Below are 12393 nucleotides of genomic sequence, written 5' to 3' on the forward strand. Positions count from 1 at the left end.
TTTTTACAGCTTTTTTCTTGTAGTTTATTTCTAATCTCATAGTATTGTGGTTAGACAAGATGCTTGATATGATTCAAATTTTATAAATTTACTGAAACTTGCTTTGTGGTCCAGCATGTGATCTATCCTGGAGAATATTCTATGTGCACTTGAGAGGCATGTGTATTCTGCTGCTTTCAAATGGAATGCTGTATAAATATCAATTAAGTGCACTTAAGGTCAATGTTTCCTTATTGATTTTCTGCCTGGATGATCTGTCCATTGATGTAAGTGGGGTGCTAAAATCCCCACTATTATTGTGTTACTGTAGATTTCTCCTTTTATGGCTGTTAGCATTTGCCTTATATATTGAAGTGCTTCTATGTATGAACCCAAATTTTGGGTTCATACATATTTACAATTGTTATATCTTCTTGGACTGATCCCTTGATCATTATGTAGTGTCTTTCTTTGTCTCTTGTAACAGTCTTTATTTTAAAGCCTACTTTATCTGATATGAGTTTTGCTCCTCCAGCTTTCTTTTGATTTACATCTGCATAGAATACCTTTTTCCATTCCTTCACTTTCAGTCAGTATGTGTCCCTAGATCTGATGTGGGTCTCTTGAAGATGGTATATACATGGGTCTTATTTTTGTATCCATTCAACCAGTCTATGTCTTTTGGTTGGACCATTTAATTCATTTTCATTTAAGGTAATTATGAATATGTATTTTCTTATTCCCATTTTGTTAATTGTTTTGGATTTGTAGGTCTTTTTTCTTCCCTTCCTCTTCTGTTCTCTTCTCATGATTTGATGTGTTTTGACTGCTTCTACTTTTTTTTTTTTTTTTTTTCAGTACGCGGGCCTCTCGCTGTTGTGGCCTCTCCCATTGTGGAGCACAGGCTCTGGACATGCAGGCTCAGTGGCCATGGCTCACGGGCCCAGCCACTCCATGGCATGTGGGATCTTCCCGGACTGGGGCACGAACCTGTGTCCCCTGCATCAGCAGGTGGACTGTCAACCACTGTGCCACCAGGGAAGCCCAGCTTTTACTTTTTTATGTGTGTATCTACTGTAGATTTTTTGGCTTGTGTTTCCCACAGTCTCTATGTGTACAAGATTGTTTTAAGTTTTTGGTCTCTTAATTTCAAATGTATTTCTAATATCCTGCATTTATACTCTCCTCATGATTGCTGGTTTTGATATGCTATTTGTGTGTGGATGATTTCTTACATTTACTGTATGTTTTCCTTTACCAATGAGCTTTCCAATTCATAATTTTTTTGTTTCTAGTTGTGGCCTTTTCTTTTTTGCCTAGAAAAGATTCTTTAGCATTTGTCATAAAACTGGTTTGTTGGTGCTGAATTCTCTTAGTTTTTAGCTCTTGTTTGTAAATCTTTTGATTTCTCTGTTGAATCTGAACGATAACCTTGCTGGGCAGAGTATTTTTGGTGGTAGTTTTTTCCCTTTCATCACTTTAAATATACCATGACACTCCCTTCTGTCCTGCAGAGTTTCTGCTGAAATATCAGCTGATAAACTTATGGGGATTCCTTTGTATATTATTTGTTGCTTTTTCTTGTTGTTTTTAATATTTTCTCTTTGTCTTTCATTTTTGTCAACATGATTAATATGTGTCTCAGCATGTTCCTCCTTGAGTTTTTCTTGTATGTAACTCTCTGTGTTTCCCGGACCTGAGCGAGTGTTTCTTTTCCTATGTTAGGGAAGTTTTTAGATATTATCTCTTCAAATATTTTCTCAGTCCCTTTCTCTCTCTCTTCTCTTTCTGGGACCCCTATAATGCGTACGTTAACATGTTTAATGTTGTCCCAGAGGTCTCTTAAACTGGTCTCATTTATCTTCATTCTTTTTTCTATATTCTGTTCCATGGCAGTGATTTCCACCTTTCTGTCTTCCAGCTCACTTATTCATTCTTCTGCCTCATTTATTCTGCTATTGATTCCTTCTAGTGTACTTTTTGTTTCCATAATTATATTGTTCAACTCTGTTTGTTCTTTAAATCTTCTAGCTCTTTAGTAAACATTTCTTGTATCTTCTGGGTCACTGACTCCATTCTTTTTCTGAGACCTTGGATCATCTTTACTATCAATACTCTGAATTCTTTTTCTGTTAGATTGCCTATCTCTACTTCACTTACTTATCCTGAGGTTTTATCTTATTCCTTCATCTGGAGCACATTTCTCTGCTGTTCTCATTTTGTTTAACTTTCTGTGTTTGTGATCTCTGTTCTTCAGGCTGCAGGACTGTATTTCCTCTTGGTTCTCGTGTCTGCCCCCTGGTGGGTGAGATTGGTCCAGGGGCTTGTGTAGGCTTCCTGGTGGGAGGGACTAGTGACTGCCCCCTAGTGGGTGGAGCTGGGTCTTGTCCCTCTCATAGGCAGTGCCTTGTCAAGGGGTGTGTTTAGAGGTGGCTGTGGGCTCAGGGCAACTTTAGGCAGCCTATCTGTGATGAGTCGGGTTCTGTTCCCACCCTGTTGCTTGCTGGGCCTGAGGTGTCCCTGCACTGGAGCCCACAGTCTGTTGAGTGGGGCCACATCTTGGTGCCAAAATGACAACCTCCAGGAGAGCTCATGCCAATGAATACTCCCTGGGGCTTCTGCCTAAAGTGTCCTTGTCCCCACAATGAGCCATAGCTATTCTCCGCCTCCCCAGGAGACCCTCCAAGACCCACAGGTAGGTTTGGCCCAGGCTCCTATGGAATCACTGCTTTGTCCTGTACCCCAGTGCACATGAAACATTGTTTTTTCTCAGTCTCTATATGTACAAGATTGTTTTAAGTTTTTGGTCTCTTAATTTCAAATGTATTTCTAATATCCTGCATTTATACTCTCCAGTCCTGTGGAGCTCCTGCACTGAATCCCTGCTGGTCTTCAAAGCCAAATGCTCTGAGCCAATGCTCCCAATTCCAGACCCCCAGGCTTGGGACCCTGAAGTGGGGCTCAGAACTCTCACTCCTGTAGGAGAACCTCTGTGATATAATTATTTTCCAGTTTGTGGGTAGCCCACCAAGCAGGTATGGGATTTGATTATATGGAAAAAGCACCCCTCCTACCATCTTGTTGTGGCTTCTTCTTTGTCTTTGGATGTAGAATGTCTTTTTTAGTAGGTTCCAGTCTTTTTTTGTTGATTGTTGTTTAGCAGTTAGTTGTGATTTTGGTGTTTTTGTGAGAGGACGTGAACTCAATTCTTTCTACCCCACTGTCTTGTCCTCAAGCACTGCCATACATAACTATTTCTTATGTGCTTTGTGAAATATGTCAGCGTGAAAATACAGAAAAAGGATAAATGCATAACAAATGAATTAAATGAAAAAAAATTATAAACATTTGCAAAATACTCCCACAGATTCATGGTCATATATATCTCTCCCTTTTTTCTATTCTACTTTATTGTACTCTTTCTTATCTAATCTTTGGTCTAAGTTTGCCGAGAGCTGTCTGGAAACCTAGTTCCATGACTCTGCAAATCATTATGATGTTCCATTGAAAAAACTATTTCCAACAGTTCACTCTGGGATTTTCCTAGACCATTCAGATTCTGTGGGGAAAGCATTTTTGCCCCTCTATTTCTAACAGCAGCCTCCAGGATGCCCTGTATTTTGTTGTACCTAGTGTGTGTTTCCATTCATTTCTGCTGTTTTATGCTGGCACCTGCCCCTGGAGTCTTGGCTCACAAACAAAACAGGCACTGTATCCAGTGGCGTAATCCCATGCTTCCTCTTTTTGACAATGTTCGAAACATGTACACAGACCATTCAAAGTCACCTAAATAGTTATGGGAATGCTTTCCAATGGATCTTTCTGTTTTCAGTGAGCCTATTGGAGGCTCTCACTTCTTAGCAGGGCACTGACTGCTTCCTGTGCCCTCCTTGATGGTGCAGCCATCTTCTCTTCTCAGTTCCCAAGATGTTAATTCATTTATACTTGCTTATTGCTCTGTGGATGTGTGCTGAAGTTTTCTTATCCTATCTTGGCTTTGCTTCCCTCTTATCATACTGCCTATTTCAACTCATCTAAGGAAACAAAATGTCTTCTCCTTATCTTTCAGGGTAATACATAACTTATAGAATCACTCCAAAAGTTGAAGAAATAAAATATATTGATCTTTCAAGAATAACCCCCAAGACCATCATACTGTATTTGCCTGCCAAGTAAGCTGCTGCTTTTTCATGGTAGCAAATACTACCATACCCATGTGCTGACATGACCTGAAAGTCACCATCATCTGCAAACTGCTATAACTCAGAAACCATTACTGTTGTTAGCCCTGGGACCACAACTAAACCTGCTATAATCTGCATCAGCAAAAAAGAAGCCCTGCTCTCTGACTCTAGACGACCATGAAGCAAATTGATTAGACCCTGAAACTGCTGTTAAAAGCTGACATAAAAAATCCAAATACCTCCATGGCTGTGTTTGCCAGCAAAATGTCAAAAGCAAGCAGTGTGGCCTTCACTTCAATTCTGCTTTCATATATCATGCAAATACATCAGTGAAAATCTCTATCCACCCAGAACCCCAGATGCAAGGGTGTCAGGGAAATGTGATTTTCAGTTTTCCTATCTCTATAAACTAGGATAGCAAACTGGAAAGAGCATGGAGTGGGGGTGTGTGTGGAATGGATATGCCATGCTTATCTGCCATATCTGCTACAGTTATCTTTTACCTCTTGCTCAAATTTTATCTTTTATGATCAGTGGGCCACCACTCTTTCCAAGTTTTGTTGATTCTCTTCAAAATATAGATTGTTTTCTTTTCCTTTACTCCATTTGTTCTTTCATTAATTTAGTCCATTTGCTCTTCAAATCTGTATTATTGTAGCAATCTCATTGCCTGTTACATTTCTATTATCTCTCCATTAAATCCAATTTGTTTCATCCAATACATTGTTCATTCATATACTTATTCATCACTCTTTGAGAACCTACTCTGTGCTAACAACCATGTGTTCAAAGTCAAATTAGCATCGTGCCTGTCTTTAATATACTTATATAGTTTTGTGGTGATGCTAGTGATCATACTGGGGTCCTGGAGAATAAGACAAATTTCCTCATAAAATTTATGTTCTAAGGGAGTGAAATAAGTAATAAACAGTCAAGAAAATTATTTCTCTACTGTCACAACAATCCTGTGGTCAGGAACCTCAGTGCTCTCTTAAGAATTGAATTAATTCCCCAAAGCTGGCATTCAAAATCCTCTCTTTCATGGTCCCATCTTATTTATTTGTCATAGCACTTGTATAAAATTCATCACTGTTAAAATAAAAGTCAGGACATTTTAATCGCTTGCCTGGTGCACTCATCTTCTAGGAAGTCTATCTACTTCTATTCTTTGTCCTTCAAGTCAATTTTACATAGAACTGTCAGTGTGCTCTTTAAAAATATTATTCATGGGGCTTCCCTGGTGGCGCAGTGGTTGAGAGTCCACCTGCCGATGCAGGGGACATGGGCTCGTGCCCCGGTCCGGCAAGATCCCACATGCCGTGAAGCAGCTGGGCCCGTGAGCCATGGCCACTGAGCCTGCGCGTCGGAGCCTGTGCTCCGCAATGAGAGAGTCCACAACAGTGAGAGGCCCATGTACAGCAAAAAAAAAAAAAAAAAAAATATATATATATATATATATTATTCATATCATATTTCTCCTCTGCCTAATGCACTCCAATGGCTGTCTATTAAAAATAGAACAAAACTCCAACACTTACTATGTCTCTAGATGCTGCTGGATGATCCTAGACTACATTTCTAATGTCATCTCATAACTCTACCCTCTCCTACCTCCTTTCTTTAACCCACTAAACTCATTCCCTCCTTTTATTCTATTCTTTCTTTGTGAGATGCTTTCCTCTAAGACCTTTACCTTCTGGGTCCTTTCCATCACATAGGTCATAAACGCCTTAAGAGATGCCTAAGCTCCAATACCACACCAGTCCCTTCTATTGTCTTTTATTTTCTTTGCAGCATGAATAAATACCCGAAATTATTTATTTGTCAACATGTTTATTGTTTATTTATTTATTTACTTATTTTTGCGGTACGCGGGACTCTCACTGTTGTGGCCTCTCCCGTTGCGGAACACAGGCTCCGGACGTGCAGGCTCAGCGGCCATGGCTCACGGGCCTAGCTGCTCCGCGGCATGTGGGATCTTCCCGGACCGGGGCACGAACCCATGTCCCCTGCATCGGCAGGCGGACTCTCAACCACTGCACCACCAGGGAAGCTCTATTGTTTATTTTTATACACTGGAATATAAACTCCATGAAGATATTATTTTCTTCTCTATTATATCTCCAATATACAGAACAATGTCTAGCATTTCATAAATATTTGTTGAATTAATGAATCAGTGAAGACTGTATGAATCCATTCTTCATTTAAGTACTGCCTCCTTTCTGAAACCTTTTCTGAGCTTCTGAAATTCCCCACTGTTGACTGGACATACCTCTCATTTTGAATTTGCTTCAGATATTCTTTAATATTAATATCTAATTATGTGAAGTATTTATGTCTTGTTTCCCAAGTGCTAGAGGTTTCTCTTTGGGGACACTCACCAAGAAGTAAACTTTTGTACCCCACTCAGTAAGCCTGTATTCCTTATGACCAATATTTCCACTTGACACTATGAAGAGATGAATACTATTCTGAGAAATTGGTTAATAGTATGCTCTTACTCCTTCTTAGTTATTTTGCCTCTTCATATATGAATATTAATGATGAAGTTGCCTGATTAGAGACCATGCATGTTAAGTACTGAAGGAAGGCATTTTCATTAGATTGGCTTTTTGCTTTAGAAAGTTACTAAGGAATCTATAGCATCATGGACCACTTTTTGCTGCTGTGATGTACTGTAGGTTCCACAGAGCTCTCCTGCCTTAATCTTCTATCCTTAGGCCTTGATACTACTTTCTATACTTCCCACTTATATATTTAGCCCTTTGACTTGGGCATTTGCTTTTCACAACACTGATTACATTTCCTAGAGTTTTAACCCCTATGCCAGAAATCATGACATAAAGTTAACTGACACCAATTGTAGATTGGTCTAGGTTTTATCCCAAAGGAGGCAAATTTCAGCTAGTTGATAGTACTATCATGCAGATATATTTTGCTTGGCATAAACTGTATTTTATAAATTTGGTCCAACTTTTCAAAATTAGATTTCACTTGAAATTTTAGATATCCAGTTTATGTTGAAAAATTAGAATTTCTAGCAAATTTGGGTTCACATTTCCACGTGCCAAAACATGGCTGGAGGTAGGGGACAACAGCATTTTTTGAAATTTATCACACAAACTCTAATTCTGAGAGAGCTGTCTAATCTCATAACACATGTTTAACATCTACACTTTGGTCTCAATTTGAGACCCCTGCACTACAATAATCACAAAGCTAAACTATCAGAAGCTATGGGGAGTTTTACAAAGGAGAGCAATACAATCTGAGTTGTGTTTTAAAAATACCTCCCCAGTTTCACAAGTCCTTTCTAACATCCATTCAGATGCTATCTCTCCATAAGTACCCTTCCAGAATTCCACTGTTTCCATTTTATATAGGCAGTGTCACAAAGTCATATATCACAGTGTAAAGAGGATTATTCTCTGATATTGCTATTTACCTTAAGGTTGGGAACTTAGGCAGCTTGTGTGTTTAACAATGAATCAAACTGCTGTCTAAGAAATACTATTTAATGATGATTAAAGCAATATAATTAAAATGAAAAGAAGGCTCTACCCATGCATATGGAACATGAATGCTCTCAATTAATCAACTCATTATTATTAAATATTTATTGAACACCTACAGTGCAGCAGGCATGAAATTCTGAGAGAACACACCAAAGGCATGGTCCTTTCCCTTTGGGAACTTGTGATCTTAAAGCAATTTAGACTTCAACTCGTGACAATATGCTCTGGCTGTGACTTCCTGTAGATAAAACAAAGGCTGAAATTCAAAGTAGCTCTGAGCTCTAATTTAATCTACTGCTCACTACACTACTCATATTTCTAATCCTCTTGCTTTACTCTCTGCTAGCTAAAAAATGTGTTCCTCCTATCTCTTAAAACTCAGCAAAGTCCTTAACTCCTCTGTGAAGACTACCCCGACCCTTCTGGCAGGATTGATATCTTTTTTCAGACTTTCAACAGCACTATGTGTGTCTATTAAACTCTTCATAACTCTATCTTATAATTCATCTTATGCATATTTCCCTCCCACCTTCACTAAGACTTTGAAGTTTTGAGAACTTAAAACATATTTTTTCATCTTTGTAATGTCATCCTTGCAGACTGGATCTCATTCTTGAGAATCTGATAATAATCTGCTAATTTATTCAATAAATTGAAAACCTGTTGTGTGCTAGGCACTATTGTGTTCAGGTTATATACATGTGAACATAGCAGACCCTTTACCTACTAACACTTAAGATTTAGCAAAGAGGGAAAATGATAAGCAAGTATTGAAGGAGTATATGATGGCTCTTTTGCTAAGACAGAGGGCCTTCCTGACTTAAGTGTCCTGGGAAACTGTCCTGCCAAAGTGACATGAATATGGAAACAAGAGGGAGAAGGCAAGAGGGGAAGGAGTCAGAGGCTGTGGTCCAGGAACTGGACACTGTACTTTGAATGCCTGGAAGGAGGAGATAATTTTGGTTACTATTCACATTTCACAATATGAGATTCATTCCATTTTATAACCTTGATTAAACTTAAATATATATATATATATGTGTGTGTGTGTATTAACATTCCTTAGTTTATTTTGGTTAATGATTGTGAAAAATATAGAAATCCAAGCCAAATATATTGTTTCCTTTTCCATACTCATCTACCTTATTCTGGATAGTACTTTGCTCTCACAAATGGCAGAGTCAAAAGACAGCTGGAATGTAGATCCCTAAGGCCACTAAGATCAGAAAAATGAGAAAATGAAGCTGCTCTTGTCTGAGACATAGAGACTGGGGAAAGAGGATGGCAACTGAACCTGATTCTTTTTGGTTTGTGTTTTGAGATTAGACCTTTCATTATATTCTTCTCTTTCTCCTTTTTTCTCTTCTTTCATGGATGAGGCAGCAGTTTTGGTATGTCACTCACCATCCCTGCCGTGACGTAGAGTGCATGGACTTTGCAATTGTTATGGTACCGCTTTGGCAAACCTGATGTAGTGTTTCCCAGTGAAGGTTGACTCCTGCACCTGCCCTCAGCTACCCTTTTCTAATGCTCATAGAGATCATCTCATCAAGAGCTGTGCTGTGCCTAACACTGTCAAAGATATCTGAGTCCTTCACCAAAACATGGCAACTCAATTATACACCAAAAATGTGGGATTGTGCAAAGGAAATCAGCAAATCTCAACACCAGAGAGTAGTCCCCTTCATCCCTGATGAGTACTTCTGCTCAAGGATTCTTTGTTGTATCTCTCTATCTGTCTCAGGATCAGGAGTGCAGGACTGGAGCCTGGGATTGTAGATCAGGCCATAGTCTGAGACTCTACCTTCCAATGAATTCTTGAGAAAAATAGATCTCATGTATGTCCACATGTGCTTTACCACATACATCAATACCCTAAGCAATGCTGTGTGGCATCCTGGATCCCAACATGACATGGAGCATGACCACCATGGGGGTCAGCCTCCGCCACCTAGGGCACCCTAGACAGATTCAGAAAAACAGGGTCATAGGCCTCAGATGGCTGCAGACATTGTACCTCTCGCTTTCCATCAAAATTCTGTTTTATATTTTGATTTACATAGTATCTGTGCTATTTTTTCTCCCCTTAACTATATCTTGACTGTGTTGTAAATTCAGAGATTGTGTATCATAGTTTTTGATACTCTATTTTGCATTGAGCACAGAGCCTGGCACAGTTTAGATGTTTAGGAAAATTTGCTTTGTTATAATAAATTAATAGGTACAAATTATAACAGGAGACAGATTAAATCCAATCACAGATAAAGACTCTTGTTCAAGCTCCTTTAAAAAAAAAGGAATCACCTTTGATAATACATTTCATGAAATATCTGTACCTTATCAACACCATGTAGTCATTTGGGGTTGCACCATACATGTAGCAACACCAAGGCAAGACCATTTATGAGGCAATCCCTGATTTAGTTTTTAAAAGAAGGCTTATGCCCGATATTATTCAGAAAAATGCCTCAGGTCCTCTGGCTCAGACTACAGAAGTACTTTTTTCTTGAGAGAAGCAGCTCTTATTTGGGTCTGTCTTCACAGTAGTGCTCTATTTATATAAACTTATTTAATCCTCACAATAACCCTTGAGGTATGTATTATTAATCTCCATTTTAGACATGAAGAAACTGAGGGACAGAGAAGTAATCTCTGTGTGCCTAAGGTCAGGGAGCTGGTGGGGAATAATGGTACTGGGATTTGAATCTGGACAGTCTAGTGCCAATCAACATGTTTTATAATCATACATATGTAAAGGTTTGCCCCACTCTTACTGCCCAGTCCTAGTATTGCCTTTTCCTCATATCCTCAAGATATTGTATTTCCAGCCCTGACTTTCATACCACACCCTTATAACACTTTATCATCATGTATCCACTACCACTGTTCTCACTACTCTGCTGCTATACCTTTCTTAAAGTCATCTGTGAAATTTTTTATCCATTCTCATGATCCTTCTTGATGTATCTGTAACATTAGCCTCATTCTTCTTTTAGTTAATTTCCCTTCCACCTCATTATTATAGGCATGCCCATAGGATGCCTTCAAGAGAATTATCCTTAGAAGAGTATAATAAGAGCTGGCAAGTCAAGAAGACTATAGCCCAAAGCAGGTACTCAACGATAAGTCCCTGAACTACAGTTTATTTGGACTTGGATGGGTCACGAGGAGAAAAAGGAGTCAAAGTTGACTTCCAGATTTTGGACCTGGGTCACAGAAAAAGTGCTAGATAGGGAAAATAGCAAAGTCTAGAAAAAGAGCTGATTTGGGATATAAGATTAAAACTTTAACTTAAAAGCTTGAAGTACTGTAAGAGCACCCAGATGAAAATATCCATCAAGCAATTGAAAATACAAAGTGAAAATTTATGAGGGTAAGTGAAGTGGAGATAAAGACTGTAGAATTATTTGTTTGGAGATGTTGGCTGAAGCCGTGAAAACAGGTGAGATTGTAAGAGAGGGAATGTTGAGAACAACCGAAAATTCATAATGGCCCATTACATGAAAAATAAAATACAAAACAGTCAACTTAAAACTTAAAGTCTTTCAGACATTCCAAGATGGTGGAGTAGGAGGACGTGGAGTTCATCTCTCATGCACAAATGCATCAAGAATACATCTACAAATGGAACAATTCTCACAGAACACCTGATGAACACTAGCAGAGGACCTCAGACACCTAAAAGGACAAGAAAGATCCCCATGTAACTGGATAGGATGAAAGAAAGAAGGGAAAAGGAAGAGGAGAGGAAGCAGGATGAGACCTGCTCCCCTGGCAGGGAGCTGAAGGTGAGGAGAAGTTCTCACATCTGGGAAATCCCCCTTACTGGTGGGAAGATCAACTGGGACAGAAAGTGAACTTTAGGGGCTCAGAGGAGAACACAGCAACTGGTTGGTGACAGACAAGACAGACTGAGACCTATACAGATGGTCCATGCCTCGGCCCTGTGTACTCCAGCCTCAGATGGGTGTCCACAAATGTCCACGGGGGCTGGGTGCTGGAACGTGGTGTTTGGAGAGCAGACTGGATGAAGGGATTGCTGTTGTCTGTGAGGAGACGTGAATGAGGAACTCCACAAAGGGAAATGCTCATGGAGGAAGCCCAGATTGCCACAGAAAGGAAACACCATTGTTGAGTGATACACTAAAGGCAAGGCTGCCATTGCAGCCTTTCTTCTCATGCTCTGGCTCCTGCCTCCACAGGCACTAGAGAGGGCTTCTACTGGAGCTGGGTCATGTGCCCCTGCCATCACCTCCTCCCCCCTCCCCCCACCGTGCCTGAGTGACACACTTGCTCCGATTGCTCCCAGACAAGCTCACACATTCCAATCACTACCCCAGCATCCTCCTGCCTGGGTGGCCCACTTGCCCCAATTGCTGCCTTGGCTCCTTCCTGCCTGATAGGCTCATTTGCTCTGGCAACCTCAAGAGCAGACTCCATGGCAGGAACACATGAAGAAGTGGGGCTGAAACCACAGCTGAGCCCCTGGGCTGTGAGACATCAGAAGAAGGGCTGAACTCTCTCCCTACGGGTGCATAAACCATGGAGTTACACTTCCCCTTACAGCTTCCTAAATTCAGCACCTATGAAACATCCAAAAGGACAACAAGTGCTCCTGCAGTTGGAAAAGGTCTGGCTTTAGCAGCTGTGGGCTTTGTGGACATGTTCACATGAGGGTTGGGCCAGGCCAGAGTCTGAGATGCCTCCATAGC

At 40.1% G+C, this 12393-nt stretch overlaps 1 pseudogene; it reads right to left on the minus strand.

Moving 5' to 3' along the window:
• Positions 1 to 8847: 8847 nt before the first annotated feature.
• LOC137204030 (malectin pseudogene) lies at positions 8848 to 12121 on the minus strand (annotated as a pseudogene).
• Between the last annotated feature and the right edge of the window lie 272 nt (positions 12122 to 12393).

This window comes from Pseudorca crassidens, chromosome 12, assembly GCF_039906515.1.
Source record: "Pseudorca crassidens isolate mPseCra1 chromosome 12, mPseCra1.hap1, whole genome shotgun sequence".
Lineage (NCBI taxonomy): Eukaryota > Metazoa > Chordata > Mammalia > Artiodactyla > Delphinidae > Pseudorca > Pseudorca crassidens.